Genomic DNA, 21209 nt, shown 5'->3' with positions numbered 1-21209 from the left:
CCTCTGTTCTATTCTTCAGATGTTATATTTTGATAAAATTTACGACATGCTGCTCTCCCCTTGAACACCAGATGAACACTAGAAATGGATGTGTGTTGACATAAAATCTGTTTTAATTACAATTAAAGTATAGCTTACATAATGATAGTGTTAACATAAAATTATAGATGTGTAGAGACAACGTGGTCATGCAGTTTTTAGTATAAGTACATGCTTAGACCAATATCTGTTAGCGGAATGAAGATGCAAGAGAATTTTGGTTAAGCCACAAAGGCTGTTTAAGGACTTGCAGATAGCTAAGGGGAACTCAAAGACCAGTAAGATAATATTTCCCCTGCCACGTTTGCAATTGCAAAGTGAAGGGAAGATGTGAAAGCAAGTACCCCTATGGAAATTACAAGACAAGTACATTTTTTTCCTTGAGTACCTGGGTAAATGCTTAAATTCTAATGTATATCAGTGATGCAAATTTTCAACTGAGTTTGATAAATCATAAAATAATAATTATACATATATGTATATAAAACTGCATGGAACTAGGCAGTTCAGAATTACTTCTAATTAAAGAGGTACCCTATGACAACTAACTTAAACCTTACAAAATATGGTTCCAAGTACCCTATCAGAGTGAAAAGCCGGAGACTGAAAGGTTTATTGTAAATGTTTGTAGTCATGGTGTCTTAACTAAAACTACTATGTCACAAATACTATTAAAATAATTGTGACATTTTATTCACTTTTACTGCAAACAACAAAAGAAACTATAGGTATTTTTTCATTTCAGGTAATTATTTTAGCTAACAGTTATTAAATGTTTTGAGAAGACAGAGTGCTAATTGCATTACTTCATTTTATCTTTAAAATAGCGCTTCCATGTAATTATTCTTAATATCTCCATTGTATTAAAGTGTATCTCTAGTTTAGACCTTTCTTCAGAACTGCAGACTTGTGTATCCAACTGTGTACTCAGCACCTCTACTTGGATGTCACGAAAACATCTCAAATCTTATACCTCCAAAACTGGTCTTTAATCCCCCAAACATGCTCTACCCCAAACTTTTTCCATCTTAGGTGACAGTAACCACACCTTTCCAGTTCCCCAGGCCCTAAATCTCGAATTCACCCTTGACCCCCTCTTCCTTTCCATTCTTGCATTCAATCTACCACGAAATGCTGTCACAACCTTTCCAATGTGCCACTTCTGAGAATTACCAGCCGCTAGCAGCCTGGTGCAGGCCAACAACATAGACCTCGAGGATCCTGTAGTCGCCTCCCGAGATTCTCCCTGACTCCACTCTCTCCCCACATCCTCAAGACCACAGATACAGCTATGCTTTTCAAAAAAGAGACAGTTCATGCCACACCTCGGCTAAAATCCTGCCCCTGGCTGCCTACATTTAGAGTAAAAGACACAATGCATGTGATGGCCTCCCAGGACTTACCCAATCCATCCCATCACATATCCGACCTCCAGCCCTCCTGCTGTCTCTTCCTCCCCACTGACTAAGTCAGTCAGGGTGGCCTCCTTGATATTCCTCCAAGCTGCCGGGCATATTTCTGCCTTAGAGTGTTGGGACTGGTTATTCTTGCTCCCAGGGAGTGGTCTCCCCCTCATACATTCTGACAACTCCCTCACTTCAAGTCTTTGCTCAAATGTCAACTTATAAAATCCACCCTGACTACCCTATTTAAAATCAGAACCTACCTGTACACTCCTCCAGCACTCCCAACCCAAGCCTCTTCAGTGAGCTTCACATCCTTTTCCTTCTCCCGTAGCGTCCATCAACCTGTGACAAAGCATAGAGTTTATTTATAACATCCGTTTCCACACGAGAGTGTAAGGAGGGAGAAAGCATGCAAGAAGGAGCACGCAGGCAAAGGCTCTTGTCTGATTTATTCATTGATACGTCCAACCATAGAGAACAGGAAGATGCTTGATAAATAGTCCTGAAAAAGATACAGAAGAGGAAACTAGTAGTAAAGCTCAGAAAGTTTAAGTAACTTCCTCAAGGTTCTAGAGCTAGAAGAGGGTCACAGTAGAATTCACACTTGGGGATGTCTAACTTCAAATCTCTTAGCCTCTCTGCTATCTTTTTTTTTTTTTTTTCTTCTTTGCGGTACGCGGGCTTCTCACTGTTGCAGCCTCTCCCGTTGCGGAGCACAGGCTCCGGACGCGCAGGCTCAGCAGCCATGGCTCACAGGCCCAGCCGCTCCGCAGCATGTGGGATCTTCCCGGATCGGGTCACGAACTCTCAACCACTGCGCCACCAGGGAAGCCCCTCTCTGCTATCTTAAGTCCATGCAATTCAGGATTTGTTTTAATCAGTGCCATGGAAATTCTCACTCCACTGAATAGGATCACTAAAGTGTTCTCTGTCTAGATTTATATATATATTTTCCATTTAAACAAAGGAAACAGAAGAGGGGAATTCATCATGGGTTATTCCGGTAGTTTTACAGCAATGTTAGCAATAATGACATTTAAGTAATAGTGATATTTAGTGATAGCATAATAATAATAAAATAATAGCTCTTAAATGTATTGAAGACGAATCGCATGCTAAACTCGGTGCTAAAATATTTCCATGTATATTTTCTGCAAAATCCTTATGAATATTCTATCAGATGAGCTTGATGTGTAACTCCACCAGGCATACTTCTCTTATTCCGCTTTCAAAGATAAGGAAATTGATGAGAAGTGTGGTAACCGTTTGATCAAGATGAGACTGGTAATAAGTTGTGAGTATAAATTTAAATTCAGGTCTAACTCCAGAATTTGATTCTCAATCCATACATGAAAATTCTGATAATTCCTTTGATAAGAGTATGTTTTCTCCTGGAAAACATCCCCCATTATGTCTGCCTGTGCTCATACCTTCAGAACACAGTCAAGTTTAAAACATGATAAAAATGTTTAAATAGTGTGCTTTAATAAATGGAAATATCTTCATCTCAACAATAACACAAAAAGGCAGGCTGAGCCCTTTGAAGTGGTTCTCTTCCATCCAGAACAAGAGAAGGAATCAACAGCTGCAGAGTAAAGAAAGCATGAAACCCAGAGATGGAGGATTCTGTAAATGACCAATTACAAGACTATTAAGCCGCACTTTCACAGCAAGAGGCAAAATATTCCATTAAACTGAAAATTCTTCTACCCCTCACTCCAAGGCCCACACAAACATTAATGTTGCATTTATTAGGATGTATTTCCTGTGCTCTATCAACTTGACTTTCAGCAACTGTATTAATACAGTCCTTTCGCTTTGCACATATATCTGAATGATGGATTCCATTACTGGAGTTTTGTAGAAAGAGTGGAGTGAATGAAGTAAAGTTTGGGAAGAGCCATCATAATCCATAATGATGGGCACTGAATCAGGACAAGAAGAAACCTCTCTTCTCACTTATTTGAATGAAAATTCTAACTGATTCACTTTGTTATAAAGCAGAAACTAACACACCATTGTAAAGCAATTATACCCAAATAAAGATGTTAAAAAAAAAAAAAAAAAGAAAATTCTACTATATATTTATTGCCGCTGTACAGGGCCATGTGTTGAATAATGGAAAACAAGCATCTTTCATTTGGAGGTAGGATTTGTGTGCTCAAGTTTCGATGGGCCTGCAGAATTAATCTTGTTTTAGAAATGAAATAAAATGTAATTTCTTACTGTAAGTAGATGTGGTTAAGCAACTGGCAACTTTGATGTCTTTAAATCACTGCAGTTTCAGGGTAGGCAAATCTATAATTATTTCAAGCACTTCTTTACTGGTGCAACAACTGAGCAGTGTACATAGTGGTCAACAACCTGGGCATTGTCAGACGACTCTAAGTTTGAATCTAGACTGCCACTCACCAGCTATGTGACTTTCAGCTATGAGAATCACTTTCTTCAGCTTTACAGTGTGGATTATTATATGCCCTTTGCAGAACTACTGTAAGAACTAAATGTATATGGGCACAGTGGCTCATAGTAAGGGCTCAAATTAGTATTGTGGTCACTACTAGTAGTACTGAAAAGAAATTAGAACTTCTATTCTCATAAAGTGGGATATGTGTCCCTGTATCATTGTAATTTCATATCATTTTACTTTTGACCTTATAATAGCTTGATCCAAGAAACATTTAGCAGTAAATATAACTGAAAGAAGATTACCTGTCAAACATGAAATACTGTAGTATCAAGTGTGCTGGCACAATACTCTTCTCAGATAATTAACCTGTAAAAATATGTTACTGTCTTCTTTTTAATTGAGCACATTGAACATATATATTTACTGTGCCAATTGGCGAAAGGTCCATTAATTAATCAGTCTAACTATATGTTGCATAAACGTCTTCTAAACATAATCGTATATGTATTTTATTTGTTGGGAAAATGTGTTTGAGATTGTTCTTTTCTGCCTATTTAAAGTTAAAGAGGATGAGAAGTAGAGTTAGGCTTAATGTACTTCGTACTCCATTATGCCATGAAAATGCTTCTGTGCCCTGGAGACAACAACAAAAGATTTGCTTTAATGACAAGAATCAAGTATGTTCTAAAGCTTCCAGGTAGGAGGCGTATAGGTTGCAGTTTATATCAGAAGTCTTTGCTCTCTCTCTCAACTGCGTCTAGATGGGAAAGATGTGGTCATAAATGCTTCAAGGTGATATAGTAAATGTTGGAAAAGAGGGGGGTAGGAGGCAGAGTTTTGAATATCTCAAACCTGAGCTAGAAGGATTTTATTTAAAGAAAATAGCGGATATTATTTTTCACTTAAGGAAGCAAACCTGACATTAATGTAGGAAATTAGCTCTTTTAGCTATGATGCTTTCAAATGCACATGGCTGAAAACAAATTCAAAATAGTCAAAGGAAATTTAAAAACAAAAACCAAACAACAACCACCTCAACAAACAAGTACTAGAAATTCAGGGATGCAGCCATATTCAGATACAGTTGGATATGGAAGTTCCAGAGTATTAGCAGGGTTCCAGCTCTCTCTCCATCGCTCAGCCCTGCTTACCTCTGCAAGACTTTATTTTACAGAAAGTCTCTTCTTGTGCTGGATGGTCACTGGGAGTCCCAGAGTCATATCTCCCCAGCTTAGAAATTCCAGAGAGAAAAGACAATTCTTCCATTTTGCTCTGAGAGAAAAGTCCTGGGGAGCAGTCTGATAGACTTAGCCGAGGTCAGATGCCTACCCATGAGCCAATCACCTGCTTTACTGGAGTTCAGTCCCTGGGCGACTCATCCCCGGGGCCGTGAGGAGGCAGGATGGCATTATCTGGCAGTTCTCCAAGAAAAGCCTGCTGTTTTTGTAAGATGAAAGGGGAGAGGACATGGATAATGAAACCTGTATCTGCTTCTGTAAAATCCACAGAATCTTACTCCCTGCCCTGTGTCGATGACCATGCAGTAAGCTGACCCAGGAGGTCATTTTTCCACAACAGCCTTTATATATATGACTAAGGAACACACTGGTAAAAGAATATGGGAGAAAGTCTGAGTATGACAAGTCAGCTAGACTGATACTAACTAAAAAAGCTGTGTGAAAATATCCTTAAAAAGTTGCCCCCAACTCACTCAAAGTCCAAAGTTGGAGCTGGAAATACAATGTCATGGAGTTTGGATAAGAACAGGTTTTCTCCAAGCTGAACTATGACACAGAGATTAGCGACTTCGAGAAACTATACTTTTTCATAGAAAAAACATCACATGAGAAAAATGAGACCTAGAAAAAATAAATGACTTAAGGTAACATAGCTAATTAATGGCAGGACTGAGACTAGAGTATATACTTTGTGTAATTGGCTATGGTTTGTTTGTTTGGTTGGTTGCTTGGTTATCAGTTCAAAACGAGACAAACTTAAAGAAAGGAAACACAACCAAAACTCAGTGGTTGGAAAAGAGATGGATGTGAACGCCCACTTGTTTCTTACGTATAAAGTTACCCCTCGCAGTGTTTTGGAGGAGAAAACGCTGGTTCTTCCCAACGTTGATTACATACACAAAGATTCCAAAGACAAGACAAGTGCTTTGCAAACAAAGTAACTAGAACCAGCTCAGGCTTCCCCGCGCCGGGTCCTACGTTCCACGGTCAGAACCACCAACTGTATCCCCCCGAGGAACAAGGTGATTCAGAAAAGCTGGCGTCTTCAGAGAAGGGAGAACACTTAGCCGGGAAGAGAGGAGAAAACTGCTCAGCTTCTTGCTGGGGTCTGAAACGATCCCAACAGAGTCCTTAAACCCCTCAGGTTTCCCCAATCAAGCACCCTCGCCTCCAACCTGGGCCACCCCATATCTGATTATCAGACGACAGAAGTCTGCGGACGCACGAAGAGCTAACCACCCCACGAGAGGGACCTACGCGCGGCCGCGCCCACTCACCCGCCGCTCCCCGGGAGACGGGAGACCAGCCCGGGGTCCAAGGCCTGGGCGTGACAGACTCACCCCTCTCCGGGCCCGGCTCCAGCTCACCTCGGCGCGGCCCGCCTGGGCGCCGCCATCTTTACCACGAAGGGGGCCTCGCGCCGGAGGCCCCTGAGAGGGCGCCCGGAGCAGAGCCGGAGCGCCGGGGAGCCCCAGGTCGGCGCCCTACGTCCCCCGCGCGCTCGCGCAGCGTCCACGCGCGACGAGAGTCCCTCACGCAGCCCCCGACCCAGGCTTCCGCGGACCCGGCGCCCCGCGCAGCCCGCACCGCGGCTCAGGCGGCGCCGAGGGCGGCCCGGGCGGAAGAGTGGGCGCGGGGCACGCGCTCGGTAACCTGGCAACGCGGAGCAACCCGGCGTCTCCGGCGAACCCCAGCCATCTACCGCGAGGAAGCACGGACCCCCGCACCCGCCGCCCAGCCCGCGCCGCCCTTCGGTCGCTCCGCCCGCCGCTGCCCGCTAGCTACGGTCTTTTAAATCCATGATACAACGTCTATATGTAACGAATCTGTTAAACCCTAAATGTTTATGATAGTCAAGTAATCCATTATCTGAATTATTCTTGAAGATAAAACATCCAAAGACTTCTTAATTGTATGGCTATACATACATAAAATACACGTGGAGGCAACTTCAAATATAGTATGTGCCTGTCTCTATTCCTTCCCTCTCCGCTCTTTTAAAAAATGCCCCTTTAAAAATTGCCCACTCACCATCTGTTAGGTAAATTTGCTGAAACACAGTAAATGTGGAGACAGAAATTGTTATAGAGACTATTCCAAATGGCACTGACACCTGTATTTATGAAATGTTTAAAAGGGTAAGTTAGAGTTGTTTTTTTTTTAAAAAAAAATCCCACTATAGTAACACCACATCATCCTAGGTGCCCAATTCTATTCAATTACATAAGATGGAGAGAGAGAGAGAGAGGAGGAAGAGAAAGAAGAAAGGAAGAAAACCAAGTACTTATGTATAAAATGTTGCTGCCAAAGTTTGAGATTATACTCAAGCATCAATGAACAGAAGGAAAACACTTACAAATTTACAAATGTATTTCATTTATGGTATGAGGGACACAGCTTTAGATTTGCAACACGCTCCCACAAGGGTCAAATTGACCACTTTTTTCTATCTAGTTGCTCTTGAGAGAACAAAACAATTGAAACAGATGCCATTCAATTCCAAGTCTATAGCTTAGACCATGTCACTGCACATGAAATGTTGTTCATTCAGAGTCAGCACATAGCAAGAGTAATTTATACTCTCAGAGTGTTTGCTCTCAAGTCAATAGCAGAGAAGCCTTGAATAAAAACGTTCCCATTACTTTCCATTGTGATAGATCTTACTTATAGCCCATGAAACAGTGGTCAGAGGAGATTTATTCTTTGGATACCATATTATATAATCTCTCCACTTTAAGCCATCCCCCACTCGGCGATTATTTTTTAAATATGTTACTCGTAGTCAATATTAATTTACATTTAATCTTTCTTAGCATTAGGAGAGTATTATTTTGTACAGGCTCCGAAACAAATCTCCCGAAATTCCTCCCTGATGCTCCCTTCAGGCTGAAAATGCATTGCAGGGTGGCTGCAGTGACTTAATTCTAGTTGGCAGAGCCCTGGCCTCACACTAATTTCATTAGCCTCAAACTCCTGGATTTGAAAGATCCACTGAATAGGATTCCTGTCCTCTGACATGTCACTTACTAACCAATTCAGTGTGCATACAGAGGAGACAGAAAGGACTTGCTCAGCTCTGGCCCACCGGCAGGCAGATGAGAATTCCCCGTCAGAGACACTGTTTACATCTGAGCGGTCATTCTTGCCCGGGTCCTCATTTTCAGGAAGGAAGTTCAATCCAGGCTTTGCTGGCAGCTGCAGCATTTGTTACATCCATTACTAGCTCCTTGTTCCTTCCTGCCCCCCAGTGCTTAGCATCCCCCATTTCAGTCACTAAGTCTTCCTTCCCCCAGCCTAGAAGCTTACCTCACCGTAAATTTTTATCTCAAATGATAGGTTTGACACATTCCCCACAGCAACCCACAGGGACTGGGGAAAAGAAAACTCAAATCTCTGGAGAGCTAAGAATTCAACCATTTAGAGGAGTTTCTTTTATCCAGGACAGTCTTCATTGAGCTGAACCCTGCAATCCCAGAGAAGATTCACCTACCCGTTCTTTTCCTCTTTCCCTAAAGTGACTGTGTCTTTGAACAAGGGGTCTGTGTTCCACTATTCTCTCTATTCATTTTGCAGGTTTACAGAGGCTTGGAAACTGGGGGCTGGACTTACATGCCAGGAGCTTCTAAGATCACACGCAAAAATAAGGCTACTGGAAGAGACTGTTGGAATCTCTCTCTGTATATTTGAACATGGGCAGTGGTTAACCAGGATGCTCACACCAAGCTTATATCCAGCTTGCAGCACAAGCCACAAGTTGGTGCATCCCTCCTACTACCAGCCTCTTCTCAATAAATGCAGGTGAAAACTGGGGGCTCTTTTCCCTCAGCTGTTCAATCCAACATGAATAGCTGCAATTTGCAAATTAGAGGAAAATGACAGTGTTTTCTCTGAATGGTTTTGGTCCCAACGCACACTGCTAATGCTGGCATTCAGTTCCTTTCCTTCCCAGCCCAGGGAACGGGGGAACTAAGCATAAGGCAAGCGTTCTCTTTTCTTGCAAGTGCCTCAGATCCACATACCAGAGAAGGAATCAGCTCCCCCTGGAATCTTTTTCAGCAAACACAATCCTTCACCTAGTCTGCAAGCTCTCTCTTGACTTTAAGATTTCACTCTTTTTTCGACAGGCAGGCCCATCTGCAAGCTCCCAAGCTCCAAGTGAAGGCACCAAAATAATTTTTAAAATGTCAAACAGCAAATGTGCCTTCAACCCCCAGAGCTCCAGTAAAAATACTGTGAGTTGCCCCTGTGATTCTCAGGTGACCTCTGGCCTCATCCTCCCTGCAGCGCTGCCTCCTCAGGTTCTCTAGTTTAAGCTCAGAGGTAAAGGAAGTGCTTCTGGGTTTTGCTTCCAACAACCCAGGCTCTTCCTGAAAGCATTACCTCAAAGTGAAGGCTGCCCAGAAGCACTTTTGGCCTTGCAAACATCTAGAGGTGGCATACTCAACAGGTGCTAGGGATGCTCAGAGGCTCAGAGGGGCCATACCAGGCTGCAGCTTTAGACAGGCACCCCTCCTTCTGGCACAAACACAAACTTCATACCCCTGGGTGCTGATGTAGTGACAGCTTGAATCTCACAAGGAGTCCCCTCCAGAAACCCAACATGCTTCAGGAAAGGCACTTGAGAGGGAGCCGACTTTTTAGCTACGGGGAGCATAAGGGTCAGCCAGAACATCTGGAGAAGGGACTAACGGAGCTTGGGTCCTACCAGGCAGGGAGAGAGCTGTGCATTAGGAAAGGATCACTTCAAGACAGAGATGAACAAAAAACTTGGAGATAGGGGTAGAGAAGGAAAAGAGAGGCAGAAATTGAAAGGGAGAACATAAAAACAGACAGACCAAAAAAAAAAAAAAAAGCAGGGAGAAAGAGACACAAGGAGAGAGACACACAGGAAGAAAGACAGAGAAACAAGAGAACCCATAGTCACGCAGACCCTGAAACTCAATTTCTTCATCCAGAAGCCATCCATCTATACCCAGGGCGGCACAGGAGCCTTGGGGCCGAGGCTGCGGGAGCAGGCGGTGAGAGAGCACTGCAGCACCGCCCACCGCTCAGCGGGCCCGATCCGCCGTCCTCGCATCTTCCGCCGTCCTCGCATTCTTCCGCCGTTGCCCGCCTGCACCCGGAGCTAGAGGACCGCCCGGCCTTGCTCAGCGCACCCTACTGCCTCCCTCCAGGCGCCTTCTTGTCTGGCTCTGAGAATCGTCCTCAAAACCCAGGACTGGGGTTGGGGGCTGCGTTAGAGAGGTCGTGGGAAAGGATGGGCACAGGGTGGGTGCAGACAAAGCGACTGTGTTTCGCAGTTAGCATGAGCTCACCTCCGGGCTCTGAGCTGGCAGGAGTAGAAAGCTGATCGCCCGGCTCCTGCCAGTGGCCGGATCGCAAAGGCAGTTTAGACGGTGCAAACAACTGCCCAGAGCAAATCACCTGGGGGCACGTCTGCGGGTGGCTTCTCCCCGCTTGAGGACAGTCCCCACGCCTTCCGCCCCATGCCCTCGCAGAGACAGGTTACAGGTCGGGAAATCCAACCCGAGCGAAATGGGCAATTCACGTCCAAATGTAGGTGAAGACCTAGCCTTCGGTTTAAGAACTGCCTCCCTAAGCTCTTCTGGAAATTTTCCAAGGGAGCTGCAGCTTGTCGGGCGGCTTGGGGCAGGGAAGCTGGGGAGTTGAGAAATGCCTAGTTTCTAGGCGTCTTCTCATCTTTCATATTCCTTGCGCCTAAGTGGCTCTCACAGGAGCCCGGCACTTTTACAAGCCTGTTTTGGAACCATATTTCACTCGAATGCAAACCCATTTAAATCATCGCCTTGTTTTTCGGAGACTGTTTCTTGTCAATGGGGCCATAAATCCAGAATGTCAAGCCGGATGGAGTGGAGCGCGGACAGGGGAGAGATGGAAGGGAAATGAATCAAGCAGGGAAAGTACCTCCTCGGGTGAGGTGGGAGGGATTCGGCAGGATCTCCAGGGTGGAAATGAGCGAAGGCTGACCAGACCCCGCACCCCTGGAGTCCAAGCCAGCCTTCAGGATAAAGAGCGCGGGGAGCTACGGCGCGCTCTGCCCCGGAGGGAGCGCCCCCCTACCTGGAAAAGCCTCAGGATGTTGACTACCATGATGGAGACCGAACTCCCCGAAGCCCCAATCACTCCAACTACTTTCTCGGGCTTGACGAAAACCGGAGGCTCGCCGTTGGTGCAGCGCACTTCGGAGGTGTCCTTCTGGATGAGCGCCTGGACGAAAGTGAGCGACTGTTCGAGCGCATAAGTGTCCCTGGAACAAGTGTCCAGGATCCGCGCTCCCAGCGTCACGTTGGGCAGCAGGTTGGGATCGCTGTTGATCTGGTCCAGGGCGTAGAGCATCGCTTCCAGCCTGTGGATCCCGTTCTCCCTCTTGATGTCGCCGCAGGGCACTCCGCTGGGACCTTTCGCGTGCACCGGGAACAGCCCCCCGAGGGTGACGTCCCCTTCGATCCGAATGGAGTGCGGGGCGTACATCTCCTGGCCGCGCGCCGCCGCCGCCAGCGCGCACAGAAGCACCTCCAGCACGCAGCAGGGAAGCTTCATCAAAGTCAGGGCGCGGAGCAGCTTCCCCAGCTGGACCATGCTGCTCCCGCGGCTGCGGTGGTGGCGGCGGCACTCGAGGGGACGGTGGCGGGCTCGCCGGAGTCCTGGCCCCTTGGGGTGAGCTCCTCCGGGGAAGCCCAGGGTCTCCTGCGGGCGAGGAGGGTAGGGGCGCCCGGGAAAGGGCAGCCGGCGAGGGTGGGGGGTCCCGCGGCGCCTGCCATCTTGGGGCGCCGTGCGCTCTTGGGTTCCCCGGCCAGCGCGCCGCGCTCGAGCTCGCGCTCGGTGGCTTGCAGCTCGAGCTCTCCAACAGCCCAGCACTGGGGAGAGAGCGAGCATGGCTATCGCTTTAAATGCGCGTTCGGCTCCCTCTCCTCCTCCGCCCACTCCCTCCCACCCTCGCTCGCTCTCAGGCTCTCCCCACCCTTCCCAGCGCCCACCCTCCCCACGGTTTTGCATCATCACGCAGGGAGGGGGCTGCGTGCTGAGGTAAGAGGGGAGGGAATAGGTGGGCGGCTGTGTGTGGGGGGGAGTACTTCCGATTGGGAGTTTCGAGGTCCCCAGGGAATCTGGGGATTGCAGGTCGCAGGCGAAGGCTGAGCTCCTGCTTCGGTCTCACTGTAGAAGCCGCTCGCTCGCCCGCCTGCACCCACACGCACATTCTAGGCACAGGGTGGCATCAGCCCCGGACAGGGCGGTTCTAGCTGGGGCTGACTGCTTCCAACCCTGAGGTCCGGAGCCCGGACTGTCAGCGCCGGGAGAATGCGAGGTAGTCGAAGGTGATGCCGCCAAGCATGAAGGGTAGTAGGGAGACCCCAGTCTGTACTGCTAATTCGTCTGTGCCAGTTTTTCCTAAGAAAAACACACATACACACAGGAGCCTGATTTATGACCTAAAGAACCTTTACGCAGAGACTTCTCCGGGGCCAGGCACTGGGCTAGCCTGTAGGGAAAGACGCCAACAAGAAATGCTGGGAATGGAAATGCATCTTTGGTCTTCAGGGGTTATTGTGGCCGGAGCCGGATGAAGTAACCCTGGTCTCCAGTAAATCTGTGGCGGATTCGCTCCTTTTCTTCCTTTCATCGCAAGAGATGGAACAACTGAGAACTCTGCAGAGCGCCCTTTCCTCTCTGGCGCTGACAGGTGTAAGGCTCCTTCCTACCCATTTCCAGAGATGCTTTTGGGCTGATGTCAGGTTTCCTCGGGCAGGAAATAGCAAGAAAGAGGTGGCAGTAGGAGGAGCAGACAGAAATCTCCCCATCGATCCAGTGATCCATTCTTCTTTTTTTTTTTTTTTTCTGGCTGAAGATTTGGGGGGTTTGGGGAGTGGAACCAGGATGCCAGAGCAGGTTGTAGTGCAGTTAGGAAGCTGTTTTTCAAAGGTGTCCCCTCCTGCAGGTCCAGCCCAAACTTGGCCCATTAAAGCAACAAGTGGCCCTAGTTCCTACACAAGGAAGGGCAATGTATCTGCCCTTGGTGCCCACGTGTACTGCTTATGGTGGTCTCTACTCTTGCTGAGCCTTTCTGTTGGAGGGCAGCGAAACTGTCTTATACAGAATTGAGGGCGCAGAGAAAACCAAAACAAGACTATACTTTCTGTTGTAATATTAGTGTACTAAAGAAAAATGTCCTTGCACATAAACAAAACAACACACACACACACACCTAAAAAGTCAGAAGTTGGGAAGTTGGTTGTCTCTTCCACCAACCACCTGTATGACCTTGGCACTTCTGTTCCTGTGCCTGAGTTTTACTTTGCCCATCTGTAAAATGATGAAATTGAATTGAATGTTTTACAGGTTAACTTTTAACTTTCAAATCCTCTGTTGAAATAGGTCATGCACCTTTGGCCATGGTGTTCTTTTTAGACCAATATCCTTTGTTGCTTTATGTGTAGGGCACCCGTTTTTTGATACCCAAAAAACACTCCAAACATTTCCTGGTACAGAGGATTTTATTTTTTTTCTTCTTGACCACCCATTTATCTTCCTTCTAGGGAGAGTCCAGTCCATCATTTTCTTTTCAGACATGCCCCTCCTCCAGGTTTCAATACTTAAGGTTTGAGGAGGAAAAAAACCTTCTGGCTACAGTGTTCAAGGAAGGGAATAGAGGCTAACAAGAGTTATGCAGGGCTAATCCCTGGACTTCTGCTGGAGTAACGAGGTTGATGACATAGGGTTACCACTGTCCAATAGACAATCCGTGCCGGAGTTAAAAGAAAAAGGAGCCTCCTTCCTCTAAATGCTTTATGTATATCTTTTGGACAACGTTACACTATTTGATTTTGTAAAAACATACCATTTTACTGCCATCTTCAAGAAAAGTGATGTAAAAACTATGCGAAGCTACCCCTGTATACAATGTGATCATCAATCACTCATAGATGTGATGCCCTGCTATATAAGTGCACACCTTGTGCAACCTTATGCTGTGATGCGCCCGCCCCTTCCAGCCAGCCCTGGAGCTGTGAGGGTATAAGCCTGCAGCTGTGCCAGAAGCTCCCACATAAACAGGGAAATATTTGAATCCCATAATGAGAACTACCAGAGAGGAGAAAAGGCAGAGAGAAGAAGGGGTGGGGAAGAGAGAAAGGGACCTGGTTAGAACATGTGAACTCCTGGATCCACATGTGCCTGAAACTCCTGGATCCACATGTGCCTGATCCACATGTGCCTGGATCCACATGTGCCTGAACTCCTGGATCCACATGTGCCTCTTTTTTTTCAATTATATAGTATTTTATTTCTGTTGTTTGAAGTCAAAATATCCTCTTGTAACTCACCTATTCTGCTATTCAATACATTGGATCAAAAAGGCTGGAACAAGTGAAATAGATATCCTGGTAAGGCAGCATTAGCTAATTTGGAAAGGGGAAAGAAGCAAAGCAATAGAAAGGCATCCTTGGGAACACAAATACTGTGATCCTAGTATTTAGGCATCAGTACCTGAGGCTATATTTGATAGAGACTGTATCCTTATTTAGTTTTTAATTTAAGGCTATTTAGTAGGCACTTGGTGCCAAAAAATATATTTGAAGAGCTGTGTTACAAGTAATAACACTTGATTTTTCACCTGCCCATGTGAAGATCTATGTTCTCCTCTTCCATTTCCAGGTCACAGCTTGCAATTGCTCAACAAATAGTTCTTGGCTGACTGTTGAATGTTGCCTTATTCTGTGTTCTCTCTTTGCTCTACTCATTCTCCCCAAACGTCTGGCAGCAATCATTATCTTCTTTTTGTTGCAGTCATCTGTGTGCATGTTTTATTTCCCTTGCTAAGCTGGAAGATCCTTGAGGGTAAGGGGCTAGGTATTATTTATCTTTTTACCTCGGACAATGTTCAGAATGGTGTTTTGTACCTAAGAAGCACTCATGTGTTGAATGAATCAGAATTGGTTTGCCATTCCCCACTGCCTTTATCTCACAATAACAGAAACATAAAGTGGGCAGAGCAGAACCGACGGCAAATAAATTGTCCTCTTAGTCACAGAATGCAGTTTCTAGAACTTAAAGAATAATTAGTAGATTTTGAAATAATTTTGTTTTACAAAAATTTCATAAGATTGAAATACTCTAACCTTCAAGCTCTCGATCAACTGTAAAGGAGGGCTTTAATTGGCTCTTCCTGAGTCAAGTGTTTATTCCTGGGCCGATAACTGGGGCCATTGTCATAATAGAAAGTGTGATTTGTTACCAGAGAAAGAGGAAAGTGACGCTGGGCTTGCAAGATATTTCTATCTTCAGCCAGAGTGCATAGGATCTGGAACTTAATTGGTGACGCAGTATTTGTTTGAGATTATATGAATGAAAAATCTTTGTGTAAGAGTGATTAATCTAAAACTTGGCCAGTCATTGTCCTAGTGTCATATTAAATTGCAGGTGAATCTAGTTTTAGGCACAAAGATCATAAATATAAAATGTGTTCCCAGGCTTGGTTCTGTGTAGTCAGTAATCTATACTCACCCACTCATTAATAAAAATGAAAGTTAAGGACTCAGTCCTAACTTACATGCTTAGCATTGTATTTTGCTAACAATCTCAGTTTTATTTTCTTTGTTCTCCCCTGTCCATCATCTTCTGCAGAAAATAATGTCTCCACTTTCAATTCCCTGTCTATTTAAATCCAATTTGTAATTTATAAAGTTGTCCTCCTTAAGGGCTGCTGCTTCTGCCACAGTAATGTACTCTGGCCATTATTATACTCTTCCATCTTTCATGTAGGTCTCCATCCATAGGTTTTGTTTTCATAGCTTTTTTTTTTTGGCGGTACGCGGGCCTCTCACTGTTGTGGCCTCTCCCAATGCGGAGCACAGGCTCCGGACGCGCAGGCTCAGCGGCCATGGCTCACGGGCCCAGCCGCTCCGCGGCATGTGGCATCTTCCCGGACTGGGGCACGAACCCGTGTCCCCTGCATCGGCAGGGGGACTTTCAACCACTGCGCCACCGGGGAAGCCCTATACTTATGATTTTATATTTGCTGATTTACTTTTGTCTCCCCACTCAGCTCAAGAGAGACTATATTCATCTGTGTTAATCACTGCTGTGTTTCCTGAACATGCCTATAAATCATACTGAAGAATGGTGCCTGAAATTTGGTAAGGGATCAATCAATTTTCTTGGCTGGATGAAGAAATGTGTTCATAAATTAATGAACAGATCTTCGGGGCTTCTGACTTGAGGACTAATGGGAAGAGGATGGCAAATGGTTGGGACAGGGTACTGCAAGAAGTAGTATTTGGAGTACTCTGATAGCTATCCTAACAGATAAGATTGTGTTCATTTAAGTAGTTCTAATGAGAGAGCTGGGAACCAGGGACACACAGCATTAAGGTTTTTATAATGCATTCTGTAGAGTTCTTTTTAAGTCTGTACAAATATCATTGAAAATATATGCATACATATACACCTCTGTTACTTTAATTAGCGCCTTACGAGAGCCCCGCAAGGAAAGAGTAGTAGCAACTCTCAGTATCCTTCCTTTATGATGAACTTAATTTATTCAAAGTTACATCATAATTTATTTGTAACTGTGAAACTAGACTTAGTTATTGAATAGACCCTCCCTAGGAACGTATGACATTAATAAAACCAACAAAACTTTGTTCAGTTTCCAATGATAGACACACTACAGACTCAATTATGGGCCATCCAGTTTAATGAAGGGAAGAAGTGATTGAACAAATATAGAGCAAACAGAATATGAAGTTTTATCCTCCATTAATATTAGTAACGGATAGTGTGGGCTCCAATGCCTTCAAGATAGCTTGAGACCATCATCTCTGTGTCATGGGCAGGGGGATGTTCAGTCAGGGTGTCTTTCACTGTCACTGAGAAAAATTTCCATAATATATAATGATACCTACTGAAACTGATATGGGGCATTTGGGTAATAAGGACTCCATTAGCATATTTTTCCGGAAGCCTTGACTACAAAATGAAGACAGTAGATTTGCACACTTTCAGCCATGAAGAAGTTGTTTGGATATTCATCCTTATGCCTAATGAAATAAGCTTATTTCATCTCTGCAGCTTCCCATATACCATTTTCCCACCTCTGTTTTATGTTTGGAAAGACTTTTAGAAATTGAAAGTCAAGTTAAAAAGTGAATGACAACTTAAATGATATATGGAATATTTTGCTGACTTACAAGAGCATGCAGAATTAAATATGACCCAGTTCAAATGTTTATTTTAACGTGTATGTTGAGGGGGCGTTTTCAAGGTGCCAGAAAATGAGAATTCACCTTCCAGTGTGTGTTACCAGTTCTGTTCATTGCACAGAATCATCATAAAATATACTGTTTTCTATGTACCTGGTATATATCTCAATTAGTTTGAAGAATTTCTCAGATACCTCTTAATATGTAGTGCTCCAATTCCAATCGTGCCATGTCCAGTACCAGTGACACAGCACACAGGAGTTTTATTTCTCTTTATTTCTCTGGGTTGTTCAGAACCCAATGAAAGAACAATGGAATGGGATCCAAGAGATCAGGGTTCTTGTCCCAGATTTACCATAAAATAATTGTGTCCTCTTGGGAAAATTATAGTCATTCTAGGTCCCTTTTCTTTACTTTGACAGAGCTGCACTAGATGACCCCAAATAATATAGCACTCTTTCATTAGTCGCTTAGATGTTATTGGTATTCTGAAACAAATGACGACAATGACACATGGAGCTGTGCAACATCTCTGTAACTCTGTTGTCTTAGAGTTGCCTCCATTTTACAGCGATAAGATGACTGTGCATAGAAGTAGATGTTTGGAACCAGCAGTTCCAAAGTAAGTGGAGGTAAACCGCAAATTTCCTTCCTTCCTGAAGCTCACTTAGCCAAAACATAGGCTTCTGAATATTAAGCTGTAAAGCATATTATCAGTACATTTTAAAAGAAGCTATTCTTCTAGGATTTCCAATTAATAGCAGGAGGTTTTGAAATTCTTGAAAGATCATCTGATTTTGTGAGATTTACAGCTCTATTTCCCTGTCAAGCAAGTTGTATTAGTGCCAGACAATCATCTGAGCTTCTGGATGCTTCTCTGAACCCCTTGAAGTTTTCTTCTTGCTATCTGAAATTCATGCCAGATAAGCCTTTTTCTAGAGCGTATGTACAGACTTGTGTATTTTTATATAGGAAAGCGATGCAGTGAGTCAAGTCGGGGGTTAAGCCCTCATTCTCAGAGTGGTATTGAGCTCCTGGTGAAATATAATCATCATTTCGTCAGAATCGAAAAGCAGTTATCTCAGGTGTATAATCCCATTAACTATTTATACATTTACATATGATACATGTATTTATTGTACCTACGAGGTGTGTTCTCTTTGGGAAGTACAAAGCTCTTTGAGACATAGTTGTTCATTTTTTTGTTTTCCCACAAATACTGTGACCCTTTGAGCAGGAAGGTCTATATTTTACTAACATCTAGAACCAGCAGTTAACACGGTGTCTAAGATGTAGTCAATAAATATGAAATAGATAAATGAACACATTTTTATGTAAGGGCCAGGACATGGACAAAAAGAAATTTTTCGTTTTCAGTCACAAAGCAATAACAGACATAAAAATGATACAACAAGTGCTACGGTCATTCAAAGAAGGCATAGAATAGATAGAAGGATCTCCTCTATGGCACAGGGAACTATACTCAATATTTTGTAGTAACATCTGTATGGGGCACCTGCTCCACACCAGGCCCTATGACAGGTGCTTACATACTTTCCCTCTCCCCCATCCTATGGGGAAAGTACCTCTGCTATAGATTTAACATTTGCCTCCCCCAAAATTCATATGTTGAAATCCTAACCCCCAAAGTGATGGTATCAGGAGGTGTGGCATTTGGGAGGTGATAAGGTCATGAGGGTAGAGCCCTCATGAACAAAATTAGTGCCCTCATAAAAGAGACCCCGCAGAGGTCCCTCGACCTTTCTGCCATGGGAGGTTACAGAGAAAACACGCCAACTGTGACCCAGGAAGAGGAGACTCACCGGACTGTGAATCTGCTCGCACCCTGATCTTAGACTTCCAACCTCCAGAACTATGAGAAATAAATTTCTGTTGTTCATAAGCTACCCAGGCTCTGGTATTTTGTTATAGCAGTCCAAATGGATTACGATAACCTCTGTCCTTAGGTTTCAGACCCAGAAACTCAACTTTGTAGAGGTTACGAGAACCCTAAAGCCACTCAACCAGACAGAGGCAGATTTGAAATTTAAGTCTCCAATTCCACATGTAAGTCTATCAGACCCTGCCTCCAGACATGATGTCACGAACAAGAGCTAATGCAACAAAGAGTTTACATGCAGCAAAACAATTAGCAAACAAAGTAAGAATATAGTAGACCGACTGTTTTGGTCACCCAATAGCCATTCACCACTCTTCCAGTTGAACAGAAGCCATGCCCCGTGGGCACATTCAGCCCTGCTGTTTTCACTTCCCAGATTTGAGGGGTAGGAAATTATTATCCCTCCTGGCCATCAGCACCCTGACCTCTACCACCCACCGGGCCAGCTTCAAGAACAGCTGGATCCACCTGTTCAAGTGAAACAGGTCTGCTCTCTGTGGTGTTGGCTTCTAGTTCAAGCAGCTCTCCCCATATGATAGCAAAGCTGGCTCCCAGCGGTTGCAAGCATGAATCCTACCAGCCTAGCAGTCCCAACAGATACCTTTTAAGTATTTTTTCCCCAAAGCTCCAGTTAAAAGTCCTAGGCTGATTCCAATTTGATCTGCTCTGGACAAACATTTTCTCTAGAACCTAGAAGGCTGCCAGACAAAATACAGGATGCCCGCCTCGTTAAAGCTGAACTTCAGATAAACAGTAATTTTTTTAGTAGAAGTATGTTGCATGCAATGTTGAAGACACCCTAAAAAGTCGTGGTTTTCACCTAAGGTTCAGCTTTAACTGAGCGCCCCGTGTGGGCTTTGCCGGCTGCGGTGGGCGCCGAGCGGGGTCGGCGGGGACGGGGACTGTGGCCCGAGCCGGGTTGCACACCCAGCCCACAGCGTGCAGGGAGAGAGGGGCAGCCTCGTCTCCGCTGCAGGAGCTGAGACGGGGAGAAGGGGAGCGCCCCAAAAGGAAACCAGCTGCTCCTCCCAGGAGAGAGGAGATGGCTGTTCAGCAGCCAGAGACAGCAGAGGAGCCCGAGCACAGAAGCGGCGGCCTCTGAAGACGCGGTGCACATATTTCTGGTGGGCGAGGGGCACGCGGGTCGGTCCGTGGGAAAGAGGAGAGCCCGCGCCGGCCCCTCCGCCTCCCGAGCCTGTGCGTTTCCCTAAAAGAGCAGCAGCTGTGCAAACTGACCGTTCACAGTTGTGATAAATCGCCTTAGGAAAGCACTTCGATTAAAGTCACATCTAAATAGAACGCAAGAAGTTACCCCTGAACAAATCAATTGCGAGAGGGGCAGCTCTGGGCGCGCACCCACCCCGCTGCTGTTTTGCTTTCCCCGCAGGACGAGGGCCGCTCACTGGGTCGCGGGGACAGCGCGCTGTCTCAGCTGGGGAAGAGGCGCTTCCTCAGGACACATGCAAAACCCAAAGTGTGAAAGGAGGCCTTTATTCCATTCCTTTGGGGGATTTCTTAATGACGTAAAGCCCAACTTGGTTTTAGATATGCCTGTCGTTTCCATGACAGAACCTTCGTGGGGGGTCCACCAGCAGCGGGGTGGCCAGGCGCCACAGGGCTGTGCTCTCCTTCCCAAGCCAGTTCATCTCCATCTGTAGCATTTTCAGAGAAACTCTCGGCTAGGTTTTCTCCAACAGGTTCTTTTTCCTTCAGTTTATAAAGTCATTCTCCTGCACAAAATGAACGGCCTGAAGACATCACTGAGCCTCTTTTTCTCCCAGGGTCAGGGCCAGCACGGCCCCCAGACCACAGGGGCGCAGGACCTCACAATGGGCTTCAGGTCTTCCCCTCCCCTCCCGCCCCTCCCACCCTGCCCTACCCCTCCCCTCCTCCCCTGCAGAAATCACATCCCTTTCTCCAGACTCCCCACTTCAGCTTGAATTCCAGCAGATCTTTACCCTGCCAGTTAGTAATTCAGGACTAATTAGGTGATTGCTT

The 21209-nt window shown here is 45.3% G+C and overlaps 1 protein-coding gene across 2 annotated transcripts in view; it reads right to left on the bottom strand.

The window, feature by feature from the left end:
• The window catches only part of LOC309960021 (uncharacterized protein), a 105673-nt gene extending 94483 nt beyond the window's left edge, over positions 1–11190 (bottom strand). The window contains exons 1-2 of one of the 2 annotated variants that reach the window (XM_082836573.1): positions 11175–11190; positions 1706–1787 (exon numbers count right to left, since the gene is read on the bottom strand). The gene's annotated coding sequence lies outside the window, so the exon portion shown is untranslated. Of the gene's footprint in view, positions 1–1705; positions 1823–11174 lie in introns of those variants that run through there. The other variant, XR_014326112.1, reaches the window with a different exon arrangement.
• Positions 11191–21209: the final 10019 nt, after the last annotated feature.

This window comes from Leucopleurus acutus (genome assembly GCF_964270905.1).
Source record: "Leucopleurus acutus genome assembly, chromosome: 3".
NCBI classification, from domain to species: Eukaryota; Metazoa; Chordata; class Mammalia; order Artiodactyla; family Delphinidae; genus Leucopleurus; species Leucopleurus acutus.
Note: the sequence above shows the minus strand (reverse complement) of the source record. Positions and strands in the feature narration are given on the sequence as shown.